The sequence below is a fragment of the Paroedura picta genome, chromosome 8, assembly GCF_049243985.1.
Source record: "Paroedura picta isolate Pp20150507F chromosome 8, Ppicta_v3.0, whole genome shotgun sequence".
NCBI lineage: Eukaryota > Metazoa > Chordata > Lepidosauria > Squamata > Gekkonidae > Paroedura > Paroedura picta.
Genome location: NC_135376.1, coordinates 65,400,873 through 65,416,636, shown reverse-complemented (window position 1 = coordinate 65,416,636; position 15,764 = coordinate 65,400,873). Strand labels below are relative to the sequence as shown.

Sequence of the window (15,764 nt, the reverse complement as noted above, 5' to 3'; positions counted from 1 at the left end):
GTATGCAAATATGCTCACCCAGTGCTCAGAAAATGTCATGGATATGCTTGATGAAGAGGAAAATCGTAACTCCATCCTCCATAACTAGTAACAGGTGAACAATCAGAAGCAGAGTTGGATCATAGGTTGAAAATTCAGATACTGCAGACTTTGCCATGAATGTTGGGAATGTTCAGCCTGGAGAACAGGAGGTTGAAAGGGGACATGATTGTTCTTTTAAAGCAGGGGTAGTCAAACTGCGGCCCTCCAGATGTCCATGGACTACAATTCCCATGAGCAAATGCTGGCAGGGGCTCATGGGAATTGTAGTCCATGGACATCTGGAGGGCCGCAGTTTGACTACCCCTGTTTTAAAGTATTTTAAAGCTTCTCACTTGGAGGAGGGCAGGGACTGGCTTTAATTTACATGTAGAATGGTAGTGGGTAGATATCAGGAAAATGTTTCACAGTCAAGTAGTTCAGCAGGAACTGGCTACCTAAGAAAGTGGTGAGCTGCCGCTCACAGCGGTCTTCAGCAGCAGCTTGTCATGGAGGAGGAGGAGTTGGTTCTTATATGCCACTTTTCTCTACCAGAAGAAGTCTCAAAGCGATTTACAATTGCCTCCCCTTTCCTCTCCCTGCCTTTATACCTTGTAGAACTCAATAAATAAAATGATTATATAATAGAAAAAGAGTTGCTTCTTATATGCCACTTTTCTCTACCCAAAGGAGTTTCAAAGCGGTTTATAATCGCCTTCCCTTTCCTCTCCCCACAGCAGACACCTTGTGAGATAAGTGAGGGTGACAGAGCCTTGATATTACTACTTGGTCAGAACAGCTTTATCAGTGCTGTGGCGAGCCCAAGGTCACCCAGCTGGCTGCATGTGGAGGAGGTGCAGGGAATCTAACCTGGCTTGCCAGATTAGAAGTCTGTGTTCCTAACCACTACGATAAACTGGCTCCCTGAACAGGGGATTACACTAGTACAGGGGCCCTCCAGATGTCCATGGACTACAATTCCCAGAAGCCCCTGCCAGCATTTTCATCAGATCTCAGAAGCAAAGCAGGGTCAGCCCTTCCAAGGAGGTCCAGGGTTGCTACACAGAGTCAGGCAATGGCAAACCACCTCTGGCTAACCCCTGCAGGGGCGGCCAAACTGTGGCTTTTTCCACATGTTCATTTGCTGGCAGGGGCTCCTGGGAATTGTAGTCCATGGACATCTGGAGGGCTGCAGTTTGACTACCCCTGCACTAGTAGATGGTGTGTATGACCCCTTCCAACTCTACAGTTCTATGAATAAATTTGTCAGGAGAACTTACGATGTCAAACTATTGACTTAACACAATATCTCTTGTTAAAGAAGCTTCCCTCCCTTTCCCCCATTTGTATAATTTTGCATATTCAACACTTTTTATTCAACAGCTTTGAACTAGAGTTTCACTTTTCATTGAATGTTTGACTGCCAAAAAAAGGCAAAATTCCACAACTGTCCTCATTCAGAACAGCTTATTCAAATACATGAATAACGGAAGATGGTTCTATTATTCAGAGGAGACAATAAAATATAGCAGATTCCATTTTTAAAAAAAATCCAGGTAATGGTTTTCAATAAAGATTTTCTGAATAGTCTTTTAAAACAAATATTAACTTGGGATATGGGAAGGCAGAAGATCAAGCCTGGATTCAATGAAACTCCCAGCTTTATGAAAGAAATGCAATATGGAAAAGGAGCATGAATGTCTACTAGTTCACAAATTATAACTCAAGTTTTAGAAAGATAGATAACTATTTGCCTGTGCTTGCTGAAAAACAGTTGTGCATGTGTGATCACTGACACTTTCCCCATATCTGTCTTCTTCCCTCTGTCCGTCTGTCTCTGTCTTTCTCTCTCTTCCTCTCTCTCACACACAGAGGACTTGCAACTTCATCTGCCTCCTTGTCTGCTGTAGTCACATTATTTTTAAAAAAAACCCTATTACTTAACGAAGGAGATGGTCCATCCTGCACCTGTGAAAGGAAATCAATAGGATTAATTTCTCATTCTATCCAACCTCTAGGTTTTTTAGAGGGGTTGTTATACAATGTAGAGCCCATGGCTTACTTCACATTTATCCTTCCTAGAAAAAGGAAGAGAAATCTGTATTGGGTATAATTCCAATCCCCTCCCCCTGGTAGACTGCGGTAGATTGATGAGTCCCAAATTCTATCCAATATTCACTCAAAACCAACTTATTGATCAAACAATTGCTCTAATTTTTGATATATCAATGAGAAGTTAATGCCTGCTTAGATTATTTGACCTATTATGCTGTTAAACAATCGGACGATGGTAACTATATTATTTTCACATATTAACAGTATATTCATTATGTTCTCAAGCACTTTGGAGAAAAGTGTAATGCATGATTTGCCAAAGAGCTTTTGTACTATAACCTACTTTCTGAAGCTCAGCATCATAGTGGAGAAGGATGCACTATAGATATTCTCCCTGTTTCTACTTATTTTGAAAATGACAAACCTACGATCAAGACTACTTTATGGAGCATATCTAGGATTGGGTGGATCAATCAATCAAGAGTAATAGAGTATTAAACAACAATAACTTCTTCCTATAGCAGATCCCAACTACTCCCGCCCTCTCCCCAGGAAACGCAAGGTTATTCTGCAATTTTTTTCCCATTTTCCTTTCATTTTTTTCATCAGTTATGCTTGGATCTTAAACCAAACCAAGAATAAGTGTTTGAATAGTAAATACCTTGCATTGGCATGAAGAGTCATCAGTACTGTCGTGTCATGCAGATAATCATGTGCTGATCAAATAATACTTATCGTCTATCAATCATTTATAGCTCACCACAGAGGTTAGAAGTTTTAGGGGAAATACCACAGAATTTTGCATCCTTTTAGATGGAAGATCATTGGAGACTTACCGTGGCTATTGCATTATCTGCTGATTTATAAATACTCACCATTTGTTTCCTAAAGCAGTGCTTTCAAACTAGGGTTCAGGTAGTTATTTATAAGAACAGAGGACCAGTTCTTCTCTTACTCATCTAACTGGAAAACATAATCCCTTCAGGTTTTTTTGGAAAGGGGACAATGACTTTCCCCCTGAGGCAAAGAGACAGAATGAGCATTCTCTTCCATCGACTCACACAGTTGACACCATCATTACTCCCTTAATTTGCTAATCACCTTAGAACACTAATCAGAAAATAAGATGCATTGTTGGGAACAAATGGGTTGAATCCTCTGATCCATTAGGTGAAAGTGATGACAGTCATTAGTCTTGCTCTTTCTCTCTCTTCCTCCTAGCAGTCCTTTTCAAGACCAGGAAAGTTTATTTCTGGGATTGTTGGACCCATGTGGAGTAATAGAATCACAGAATCATAGAACTGGAAGGGGCCATACAGGCCATCTACTCAATGTAGGATCAGCCTAAAGGTTCCATGATAAGCAGCTGTCCAGCTGCTGCTTAAAGACTACCATTGAGGGGAGCTCACCACCTCCTTAGGCAGACGATTCCACTGCTGAACTACTGTTGACTGTGAAATAGAGGCTGCATTGGGGAGGAGGAAGGGGGGGAATCACTTGTTTCTGCCTTTTGTACGAGTAGAATTTATGAGCATTCAAGCACTGAATGAATTTCCATCACTGAAGACCCATTCAGTCTTATTCCAGGAGACACCTGAAGAGGCAGATACAAAGAATCAGAGCAAAGGTTTTCACCTGTCTCAATTTCCAGAAGGAAGCTTGAATTTTTCAGATAGTGGAATTTATCCCCTAGCTATCTTAAGGTTAAGTGATGCTTATCAGAGGATTAATAGTGATAGTAAAAGTGTATTTCTGTTCTGTCCAGACTCTCAAACCAGCTTACAGCAATTCTGAAGACAGGTATAAAAAACATCTTATGGATGGTACAGGGATAGTAGTTCTTAGCCCCAAGGTGTGATAGAATATTGCTCCTTTTTCTCCCTCTGATTTCAGGAATGACAGCTGGTGACTCAGAGGAGAAAGAGAGAGAGCTCAGCTCGACCTTTTCCAAACATTTTCTTGCTGTAACACTTCCTCACTGGGTCTCTCTTGCTCACAGATCAAGTCTGATTTGCAGGCATGTTGTCGCGAGTCTCCCTGTTGGAGAGAAAGGAGGCCATCATGGGAGGACCAGGACCATCAGCTCACCCAGTTTATTGACCAAGCTTATTCACAAAATGGACTTTCAAACTCACTACACCATTCCCATTGTGATAGGACCCCAGAGAATTATATATTACTAGTAAAAAAGCCCATTGTATGAAGAAGACAATGGGCGCTAGCAGGTGGGGACCAGAGCGAGCGGCAGGCGAGGGACAGAGCGAGGGACAGGCTACCTGAAAGAGGAGGCGGGAGTCCCAGGTGTGGTGCGCTGGGCTGTGGCGGCTCCTCTGCATTTTTTTGTTCTTCTGCGGCTTTCCCGGCGGCACCATTGTGTTCTGGGGCCATGAGGGCAGGGAGCACCCAGCAGCTGCGCTGTGGGCGGCTGCCGGGGCTCCCAAGGCGCCGGCTTGAAGCGGTGAAAGGCTCCTCCAGGGTTTTTTTTTTCTGCTGCCTCTCGGTTTGGAGCTGCGAAAGGCTCCTACAGGGTTAATGCTTTTCTGCTGGCTCTCGTGGGCGTGCCGGCTTGGAGCTGCTAAAGGCTCCTACAGGGTTTTTTTTCTGCTGGCTCTCGGCTTGGAGCTGCGAAAGGCTCCTACAGGGTTAATGTTTTTCTGCTGGCTCTCGTGGGCGTGCCGGCTTGGAGCTGCTAAAGGCTCCTACAGGGTTTTTTTTCCTGCTGCCTCTCGGCTTGGAGCTGCGAAAGGCTCCTACAGGGTTAATGTTTTTCTGCTGGCTCTCGTGGGCGTGCCGGCTTGGAGCTGCGAAAGGCTCCTACAGGGTTTTTTTTCCTGCTGGCTCTCGGCTTGGAGCTGCGAAAGGCTCCTACAGGGTTTTTTTTCTGCTGGCTCTCGGCTTGGAGCTGCGAAAGGCTCCTACAGGGTTAATGTTTTTCTGCTGGCTCTCGTGGGCGTGCCGGCTTGGAGCTGCGAAAGGCTTCTACAGGGTTTTTTTTCCTGCTGGCTCTCGGCTTGGAGCTGCTAAAGGCTCCTACAGGGTTTTTTTTCTGCTGGCTCTCGGCTTGGAGCTGCTAAAGGCTCCTACAGGGTTTTTTTTCTGCTGGCTCTCGGCTTGGAGCTGCTAAAGGCTCCTACAGGGTTTTTTTTCTGCTGGCTCTCGGCTTGGAGCTGCGAAAGGCTCCTACAGGGTTTTTTTTCTGCTGGCTCTCGTGGGCGTGCCGGCTTGGAGCTGCTAAAGGCTCCTACAGGGTTTTTTTTCCTGCTGGCTCTCGGCTTGGAGCTGCTAAAGGCTCCTACAGGGTTTTTTTTCTGCTGGCTCTCGGCTTGGAGCTGCTAAAGGCTCCTACAGGGTTTTTTTTCCTGCTGGCTCTCGGCTTGGAGCTGCTAAAGGCTCCTACAGGGTTTTTTTTCTGCTGGCTCTCGGCTTGGAGCTGCTAAAGGCTCCTACAGGGTTTTTTTTCTGCTGGCTCTCGGCTTGGAGCTGCGAAAGGCTCCTACAGGGTTTTTTTTCCTGCTGGCTCTCGGCTTGGAGCTGCTAAAGGCTCCTACAGGGTATTTTTTCTGCTGGCTCTCGGCTTGGAGCTGCGAAAGGCTCCTACAGGGTTTTTTTTCCTGCTGGCTCTCGGCTTGGAGCTGCGAAAGGCTCCTACAGGGTTTTTTTTCTGCTGGCTCTCGGCTTGGAGCTGCGAAAGGCTCCTACAGGGTTTTTTTTCCTGCTGGCTCTCGTGGGCGTGCCGGCTTGGAGCTGCTAAAGGCTCCTACAGGGTTTTTTTTCTGCTGGCTCTCGGCTTGGAGCTGCTAAAGGATCCTACAGGGTTTTTTTTCCTGCTGGCTCTCGGCTTGGAGCTGCTAAAGGCTCCTACAGGGTTTTTTTTCTGCTGGCTCTCGGCTTGGAGCTGCTAAAGGCTCCTACAGGGTTGTTTTTCTGCTGGCTCTCGGCTTGGAGCTGCGAAAGGCTCCTACAGGGTTTTTTTTCCTGCTGGCTCTCGGCTTGGAGCTGCTAAAGGCTCCTACAGGGTTTTTTTTCTGCTGGCTCTCGGCTTGGAGCTGCTAAAGGCTCCTAGAGGGTTTTTTTTTCTGCTGGCTCTCGGCTTGGAGCTGCGAAAGGCTCCTACAGGGTTAATGTTTTTCTGCTGGCTCTCGTGGGCGTGCCGGCTTGGAGCTGCGAAAGGCTTCTACAGGGTTTTTTTTCCTGCTGGCTCTCGGCTTGGAGCTGCGAAAGGCTCCTACAGGGTTTTTTTTCCTGCTGCTCTCGGGCTGGTCTCTTTTCCTGCTGGCTCTCGGGTTAGCGGGCTGGTCGGCGGCGGGCTGGTCGGCGGTGGCGGCGAGCTTCTTTTGTTGGCAGCAGCCTGACGCGGCGAGAGGCGCTTTGCGCCTCTCGCCGCGTCAGGCCGCCAGGCGCGACTGCCGGGGGCTCCCTGGGTCGGCGGCCCGACGCGGCGAGAGGCGCTTTGCGCCTCTCGCCGCGTCAGGCCGGGAGGAACTGCGAGCCGCGCTGTGCGCGGCTCGCAGTTCCTGGAGCTGGGAATCGGAGGGACCAATCGGCAGGCGCTTCATGCCTGCCAATTGGTCCCTCCAATTGTCTGTAATGAGGAAGGGTCCAATCTGGACCCTTCCTCATCACGGACTAATCCCACCTCTACCCTGCTTAACTAATTATTTAGTCCGTGGCGCCCGTGGCGCCACGGGCGGTTTAAAGATCTGGCAAGTGAGAACTAGTGCTGTTCCATTCAGCCAGCGTGATGAGTGGTTAGAGTAGCCTTTTCCAACCTCTTGACCATGGAGGAACCCCTGAAATATTGTCTAGACTTTGAGGAACCCCAGAAGTTGTGACATGCCCCTTCAGAGAAGTGGGTGTGGAACTAAGATGTGGGAGCCTGCCAATCAATTGATCTTTTATTGTTTCCATTGTGGAGAAATGGAATGTAGCCTGTAGAACATCAGGAGAAGTTGGCTCCAGCAACATCCACTGATACCAGCAGCCATCCAAACTTCTGGGAAAGGCTGCATAACCCCTGAGATGTTCTTGTATAATCCCAGGGTTCCCCAGAATCCTGGTTGGGAATTCCTGGGTTAGAGTGCCAGACTAGGATCTGAGAGACCCCACTCTACTCTGTGAGCCAGCATAGGTAGTGCTTAACAGTGGAGGATGCTAATCTTGAAAACTGGGCTTGAAAACACTCATCCACATGCAGCCAGTTGGGTGACCTTGTACCAGTCAGAGTACTCTCAGCCCTCACAGGTTGTCTGTTGTAGGAAGAGGTAGGGGAAGGTGTTTGTTAGCAGCGTTGGGACTTCTTTGGATAGGAAAAGCAGTATATAAAAAACAGTTCTTCTTCTTCTTTGGATAGTTGCTGTGTGACCTTGGCCCAATCATGCACTTTGAGCCTAATGTACCAAACTGGATTGTTGTGATTACAGAATGGAGGAGAGGAGAATGCCATAGGCTGTGTTTGTCCCCCACCGGGGAGAAAGGCAAGATACAAATATATTATACAATCTATTTATTGAGTTCTCCAAGTTAGAAAGGTGGCTAATAAATATTTTAACTAAATAAAGGTGTGATCCTGACTGATAATTATTGTCCTTTTTAAAATTTCAGAAACTGTGTTTTGTATCATCATTTATTATTCATATATTTTAATTTATACTTTATTGCTCCAGTATTTGTCCAGCATTCCCGTCAGCTTAATGAAATAAAAGCTAAAATAGATCATAGTTCAAAACATATAAAAATTACTCCAAAAATGACTTGGATAATTGAAGCAAGGACAAATAACCTATTGCAAGTCAGAATGCTTTTCTGAATAGGAAAGAAGACAAGAAGAAATAGCATCTCTGAAGGCAGGAGACAATATACTGAGATGCAGTGCATGAATCATTCATTTAAAGGGGCTGATTTTCCTCATGCCACGGAATCTGGGAATTCTGACATCAAGATGGACTATTTACTTAAATTTTCTCTGGTCGTTAGCCTGCAGAAAGAAACCTAGTCAAAGAAAAATGGATTTTGTTTATCATTTTGGGAAAACAATGATTCACTGCAATGAACTTTCTACAAGAGCAAAGAAAAAATGCATTTTCTGATTAGCTGTTTGGACTGAGTTAAATTCAAGAAAAGGCAAATAATTATATTTTATGCAAGTAATTATCTTAATCTCATAAGGCTGTTTCATTTTTGCCATGAGGATCAGAGAGCTGTCTGCAGTTGCCAATCTGTATAAATTGTAAGTACAATTGCCAGCCTCCAGCTTGCAACCAGAAATCTTCTGCTATTACTATCGATCCACAGATGACCAAGATCAGTTCCTCTGGACTCTGTGACATTACACCATGCTGTGTTCCCAACATGGTGTAGTGATTAAAGAGTGGCAGATTCTAATCTGGAGAGCCAGGTTTGATTCCCCATTCCTCCACATGCAGCTTCTTAATCTCTTAGAACTGTTCTTGCAGAGCAGATCTCTTAGAGCTCTCTCAGACCCACCTACCTCACCCAGTGTCTGTTGTGGGGAGAGGAAGGTAAAGGTGTTTTTAACTTGTTTTGGGGGACATTCAGGCAGTGAAAAGTGGAGTATAAAAGTCAGCTAAATGGTTGCATTTTGAAATGGTTGCATTTTGGAAACTAAATGAAAGAAAATCTGAAATTACTCTCTTTATCATGAGGCCTTAGTATGTTTAGAACTAATGTGCTGACCTCATTTTGAACCTGCCAGCTTCATAGCAGTCCACAAAAGTTTGCTTGAAATTCCAGGTATAAGAAGACTGGTTGCTGTTGTTTTTGTATCTGATCTGCTACAACTGTATGCTGTCAGATCGTGATTTCAAAGCTTAGTCAGGGCTTTTCCAGGCAACCCCAGAGCGTTCCTGAAGGAAATGCAAAGTTTTCTTTGAGTCCTTCTCCCAGTCAGTGTGATATAGTAGGAAGAGTACTAAACTAGGTTTGGGAGACCCAGGTTCTAATCCCCACTGTGCCATGGAAGCTTGCTGGGTGACCTTGGCCAGTCAGTCAGGCTAACCAACCTCACAGGGTTGCTGTCAGGATGAAGTGGAAAAGCAGAAAACTATGTATGCCATGCCCCACTCCTTGGGAAACGATTGGGATAAAAATATATTCTTAGCCACTGTGAACTGACTGGTTGGGAGTGGTGGCTTATAAATATGAAAAATAAATAAAATAAATTAAAATATCACAATTAATACAGTTTGAGGTGGGGGTTGTAGACACTTTGATTACAAAAGTAAGCAAAACTTTGGAAGTTTTTAAGCAGAGGTTAGATAGTCATCTGGCAGAAATGCTGATTTTATGAACTGTGGCAAATTGTGAAAGAGTGGGCAGGAAGAGATATGCCAGTGTTTGTCTCTTGTGACCCTTCTCTGCATACCCAGGGAATTGCTGATCATTACTGTGGGATGGTAGGTAAATTTCCTCCAGGCCAGACTAGATTCTGGAGAGTTTTGGTGGTGGGGCAGAATCACTTGGATATGAAATTGGGGTCACTGTGGGTAGGCAGGTAGTTGTGAGTTCCTGCATAGTGCAGGGGGTTGGACTAGATGACACTGAAGTTCCTGTCAACTCTATGGGCCATTCCTCACTCGTTCAAAATTGCACAATGGTTGCAAATTGAAATCGCTACTGATTTGCTGTTATGCACAACGTCGTTGACAATCTGCAACACTCCTGAAACCGATCTGCAAAAAGCGCTTCGTTGTAGTGCTTTCAGGGAAATCCCAAAAAGTTGATTCACCCTCTGGAAAGCGCTACACTCTTGCAACCAATCTGCAACACTAGCGGGAAAGTTCTCTGTGTTACCATTGTTGCGGTTTCTGCAAAGTCCCTCCCCCTGGCTCTCTCCTATGATCTTCCGGCGAAGCGATCGCTATTTTTTTTTCTCGGAGCGAGCGGAGATCAACGCACTGGCGAGCCTTCGTTTACCCAGCGAGGCTTCCCCGGCTGCAGTCCCTCCCCAGAGCTGTTTAAAGTCACCAAGCACCAAGCAACACACAGCCCCGTTTGCTAGTTTATTTTCCCTTTATTTTTCACTCTATTTTCGGCCGAAAATCGTGCCTGTGCGGGAGAGGGAGTTATTTTTTTTTCACTCAGGGGGAGTGTGGCAATGATGAAACGGCAGCTCAAACACCACCTGCTAGCTAGATGGGTCTCTCCGTTGCAATGAATCAACACAGATTCGTTGCAACGTGTTTTTTTTTTTAACCTTCCTTAAAGGGAAAGGGGCTTTTCGGGAGCATGATAATGGCCGCCCATTGGCTGCTCATTTGATTGACGGCCAGGGGCGGGACAAAGCTCGGCAATATCGCTTCCTGGCTAGCGATTTTTGCCGAGACCAGAAACATGTGGGAAACAATAGAAACGCAACTGGATTCCACTACAAAGGCAAGTATGCATAACAACGTATTCCACTATTTAAAATAGCGTTTTTCGTTCCGAAACCAATTTGCTACATAGATCCTGGTGCGGAATGGCCCTGTGATTTTATAAATCTATAGCTTTCTGCTGAGTGCAGCAATGTTCCTTCTGAAAGTAGAGGTGATCATTGTGACAAGTCCATATCTTTAAATGTGTGGGTACTCTTAAAAACAACCTGCTTTTTTCTCTCTGCTCCTTGATCCCCTTTTGCTCAGGGATCAGAGCCCACATATACATTTACCATGTGATCTGAACATTCTGTGGTGCCCTTGGTGAATAGAACAATACCTCTATTAGAACTTTTCTAGAGCATCTCGTATCACCTCCAATACAACACTTTGCAGGAATAGTAGTTTGCAAGTTTCTGCTGCGAGTCTTCAAAGGTTTGAGAGAAGACAGGTCTTAAGAAGGGTGCCTCATTGTCCTCCTGCCTTTTACAATTTTGTAAAGGGCTGACTGTACCTAGGGCTACCAACCTTCAGGTAGGGGCTGGAGAGCTCCCATCATTACAATTGATCTCCAGACTACATAAATCATTTATTTGTTTATGTGTTTAAAACAATTCTTCTACTTCTCCTGGAGAAAACAGCTGCTTTGGAAGGTGGACTGCATGGTATTATACCCTATCAAAGTCTATTCCCTCCCCAAACTCTGCTCTCTCAAGCTCTACCCTCAAATCTTCAGGTATTTTCAGACCTAGAGTTGGCAACCCAGCCTGTCATGGTACAGTTAAGAATCCCTGTTCAGATCTCCAACCCTCTCATCATCAGGGATGTGAAGCTTGATGCTGGTACAAATAGCCCCCTCAGTTCTTCCTGGAGAGAACATGGCCATTTGTTGCTCACTGAAGCGTACAGCCAGGAATTTGGGAAACTGCCATCTAGATATACCCTAGAAGAAACTGTAATCGTTAAAGACCACAATTTTCTTGAGTCAGGCAAACCCACTAAATCACAATTGTTCAGAAACCATTTTTTCTAGTCCCTTGGAAATACTTCCTGAGAAAACAAAGTTCAAGGCCCCTTTGTACCAAGATTTCTTCTCTCTATTCTCAAGCATGCCGATGAGAAGCCAATCCACTGAGAATGTTTCTTGAGTAAGCACCCTGAAAAGGAACAGCAGACCAGTGATTGGCAGGAAGATTCTGAAGACTATGCAGAGGATACAGGAACAACATATTTTCCTTATAGGGATGCCAGCCTCCAGGTGGGACCTGGAGATTCCCTAGAATGACAGCTCATCTCCTGGCAACAGAGTTCAGTTCCCATGGAGAAAATGGCTGCTTAGAAGGTGAATTGTATGGTATAATACCCCAATGAAGACTCTCCCCTCCCCAAACCCCACCCTCTGCAGGTTCCACTAAAGTCTCCAGATTTTCCCCTGCCCCAGCTCATACACTGAGTAAATAGAAACTCACAACGAGTTTCTAATTCTTGCCAAAATCAGGGCCCCACTTAGTCCATCAGGAAGGTTGAGGCAATGAGGCATTCTATAAAACCTCAACAGTTGATGCTTGATCTTTACTGGTTCCTTATCTTAGGTCAGCTTTTGCTTGTAGAATGCTTCCTATTTTCTAAGCCCTCTTTTGTAGGTTCTCTGGATAGCTGTTAGTCTATTGACATCTTAGACTTCAGTTAGTAAGTCATTGGGCTGGGCTAAGAAACAGGGCTTGGGAAGAGCAGCCTATAATAACAAATGGAAAGATTTGGAAAGACATCATTCCCACCCTCTTTATTTCTCTCTCTTTCCTTGAATAAATCTTAGTTTGTCTTAAAGGTGCTACTGGACTCTGATTTTATTGCACTAATTCAGACCAACACGGCTACCCATTTGAATCTTTCCTTCCTTGTTATTTTTGCATAGGTTTTATAAGCTCCCTTGAAATTTGTTTTGATACATCATGGCTAGATTTGTGTAGCTATCTGAAGTTTTTAATTTTATTGGTATTTTTCAGTGTTGTTTTAACTATTATATGTATACTGCCTTGAGCTGCAAGGCAAGGTTCAAACAGTATTTATTATAATAAATGAATAAACCCATTGGAAGCAACACTTTTCACACAAAGACCCTTATAGCAGCCACCCAAAGCACAGTTTATTTTAATGATTCTAAATCCTGTCTTTCTTATAGGGTGGTATACACTATTCTTACCTCCTCTGTTATATTACAATGACCCTGGAAAATAGACAGGGAGAAAAACCAAGATCACCCAGCAAGCTTCATGCAGAGTAGGAATCTGCCATATTTTAGTTAGACACTCTAACCACTACACAAAATTATCTTTTGGATCGTGGTCTATATCTTTAGCCTTATGATTTTTTTCCATAAAAGGAAAATGGCTTTACTTTTTAAAAATTCTCAAAATTGAACAAAGATCACTTAGGTCAGTACAGATCTGTGACCTTTTGCTGGTTCATCTTCTCATGCCAAAAGCTGCATTACGGTCTGAGGAATTCTGAACAGGTCTTCATTTGAAGTCAGTAAAGCTACAATGCACATAGAATTCATTTGTCTGTGGGCGAATGTGTCCACAACGAAGGGGAAATTTAGAACATTGCTATTTAAAGGTGTGAAATTCTACAGTGTTTTTACCAATGAATGCTGGTCTAACGGTCCTATCCTATTTCCTAATACTCATCCAACAATTTGTATTGTGATATGCTAGAATTGTTCTGTAGTCGTTAAAAAGATAGATAAGGGGGGAAGTTTCAGTTCCACATGGGAAAGAAGTAAGTCTATTAGGAACCCCAAGAGCAAATATCAAAGAAAAGGGAAACATTTCATTTGCTGTCTTAAAAACAAAACAAAACCCATCAGTATTTGAACCCAGGCTCAAAGCCACACTCCATCTCCAGTGATTTGCTTGTTAAATTATTTGATTTAAAAATCCAAAAATAAAGCAATAGAAGTAACAGTAATACCAAAATAAATCCCGTGAAGTGCTGGAAAATAGCAGTGCAGAGTATATATAATATTAAAATTGAAATATAAATATGTACAAACACCAGCAAACATTTGGAGCTATAAGCTTTGGTTATAGATATTAAGTATCTTTGATATACAGTCATTTTATTCTGGTATAATAAATCCAGTGTTTTAAGCTAATACTTGAAATGTATCTCGATGCTAGGAAAGGATCTTAGTGAGCTTTGTATTTGTAGTGGTACAGCAGGAAGCCATCATGCACTTCATATAAAAGCTGGTTCCTTTTGAGATGCCAGATGCGACATTCTGTAAAGTCTCCTAAATCAATCCCTGCATAATAAAAAAGGATACACCAGTTCATAACATTGTTATTCAGTAAGTATGAAGCATGCTAAATGTGTCATAGCAGTGATGGAACTTACTTTCTTTGTATACGCAGTCATGTTATAACATCATAGCATCATTTTTAAGAAGGTCAAATGAATTGTGGAGAACAGCCAGTTCCATATGCAACATCTTGAGATGCCATACACAACATTCTATAAAGCATCCTAAACCAACCCCTGCTGAATAAAAAAGATAAACCAATTAATAACAATGTTATTTAATAATTAGGAAGGATGCTAAATGTCAGGTATTTTATCAGCAACAGAAGCTTCTTTCTTGTTTTTGCATATACAATGTTATAACATCATTAAAGAGGCTGGATGTATCATGGGGAGCAACATAGTTGGTGCCATTTCAAAGGCCCCCTACTCCTCCTTAGTTGCCTTCTAAGAAAATGGCTAGTGATCATCAAACTCTATTCACCTATTTATTCATTTATTCATTCATTCATTTATTAGATTTTTATACCGCCCTCCCATATGGCTCAGGGTGGTTTACTTACAACGTTGTGGGTATTACATGGAACAACCTAAGCATAAAACATGGTCAAAATAACATGTTTCCTATTCAGCTGCTTGTCTTTTTGGTAGCATTTTATTCATAACGGCACACTAAATGTTTCACTGTAAGAAAAAGAAAGCATACCAAGAGCTTTAGGGAAGACAAGGGTGGGGAGAAACGAAGCATCCACACAAACATATGGCATTATAATCTATCCACCCCCCAAAATAAAAGGAAATAAATTTTGTGGATGAGTAATTGCATGGAGAAGTCTACCTAACTATATAACTCTGCTAGATATTAATGGGAAAAATTCAGTTGTAACACAATCAATATTATGTAAAAAAAAGAAAAGAAAAGTAGTGACAGTCTGACATACCTGCTCTGGAGCTCCTTGGTTCCAGCCCCCTCTCCCTCACACAGACACACACATACTCACATGCATGCACACACAATGACACCTTTCCCCTAATTCCCCCTCCCCTCTCCCTCCTTCCCACTTGCCTCCCCAACCTCTCCCCTGGTCTCTCCCCCCTTCTTCTCTCAGACACACACATACATGCACACACAGACTCCTTCCTCCTCCCTTCTACCTTCTTTCCTCTTGCATCCCTGACCTCCTCCCTAGTCCCTGTCCCTCCCTTTCTCTCAGACACACACACAAACACAGACTCCTTTCCCCTACTCCTATTCCCCTCCCCCTTCTTCCTTCCCTCTTGCTGCTGTCTTCTGTGGAGTCCTGCAGGTCCCTCCTGGCTCTGCTGTAGCCTATGCCAGCACCAGTGCTGCCTGGGCTTCCAGCAATGGGGTGGCTGTCTCCTCTGGTTCTGGCAGTGGCACAGGTGCCCCTTTGGCCTCTCCACCGGTGCAGCCAGCTCCTCAGCCCCCAACAGCTACACGGGTGCCATCTCTGCCTCCTCCACCAGCTGCCTCCCTGACTCTTCTGGCATGTGGACATCAAGGTCATACCCATTTACATCCCAGGGAATGTGCCCTAAAATGTGATTCACATCAAAACTGGTGGATGGAGATAATTGGAGACAATTTGCTTGGGGAAAGGAGGGCAGTAGGCAGGAAGAACACACATGATGTCACAAAATGGTAGCATGGCAGGAAACAAAATTTGAATTTGGAAATTCCTCACTGGAAAAACTGCAAGTTCATATCTGAAGGGGAAAATTTTGCTGGGAAGGAGAATTGAGAAACTGTGGGGTAAGAGGGTGCAAAATTTTGTGCAGAGATTTTTGCATTGCTTGATTCCTTAAGAATACTGATGCAGCGGTTTCCTCTTATGCAGAAATGGTTTAACGCAGGTTAATTAAAATATGAGTTTGTCATTTATTTATTTAAACATTTATACCCTACCTGTCCTTGTGGTTCAGGGCAGTTTACAATAACAATTTAAAATATTATCAGCTAGATCTGATAATCAGCTAGATTTGTCATTGATTCAG

General features: G+C 43.8%; 1 long non-coding RNA gene across 1 annotated transcript; it reads right to left on the bottom strand.

The window, feature by feature from the left end:
• Positions 1–13,257: 13,257 nt before the first annotated feature.
• LOC143842656 (uncharacterized) lies at positions 13,258–13,983 on the bottom strand. Its single transcript, XR_013233259.1, has 2 exons — positions 13,845–13,983; positions 13,258–13,752 (listed from the first exon to the last, which is right to left on the bottom strand). It is a non-coding gene; the product is annotated as an uncharacterized LOC143842656 (long non-coding RNA).
• Positions 13,984–15,764: the final 1,781 nt, after the last annotated feature.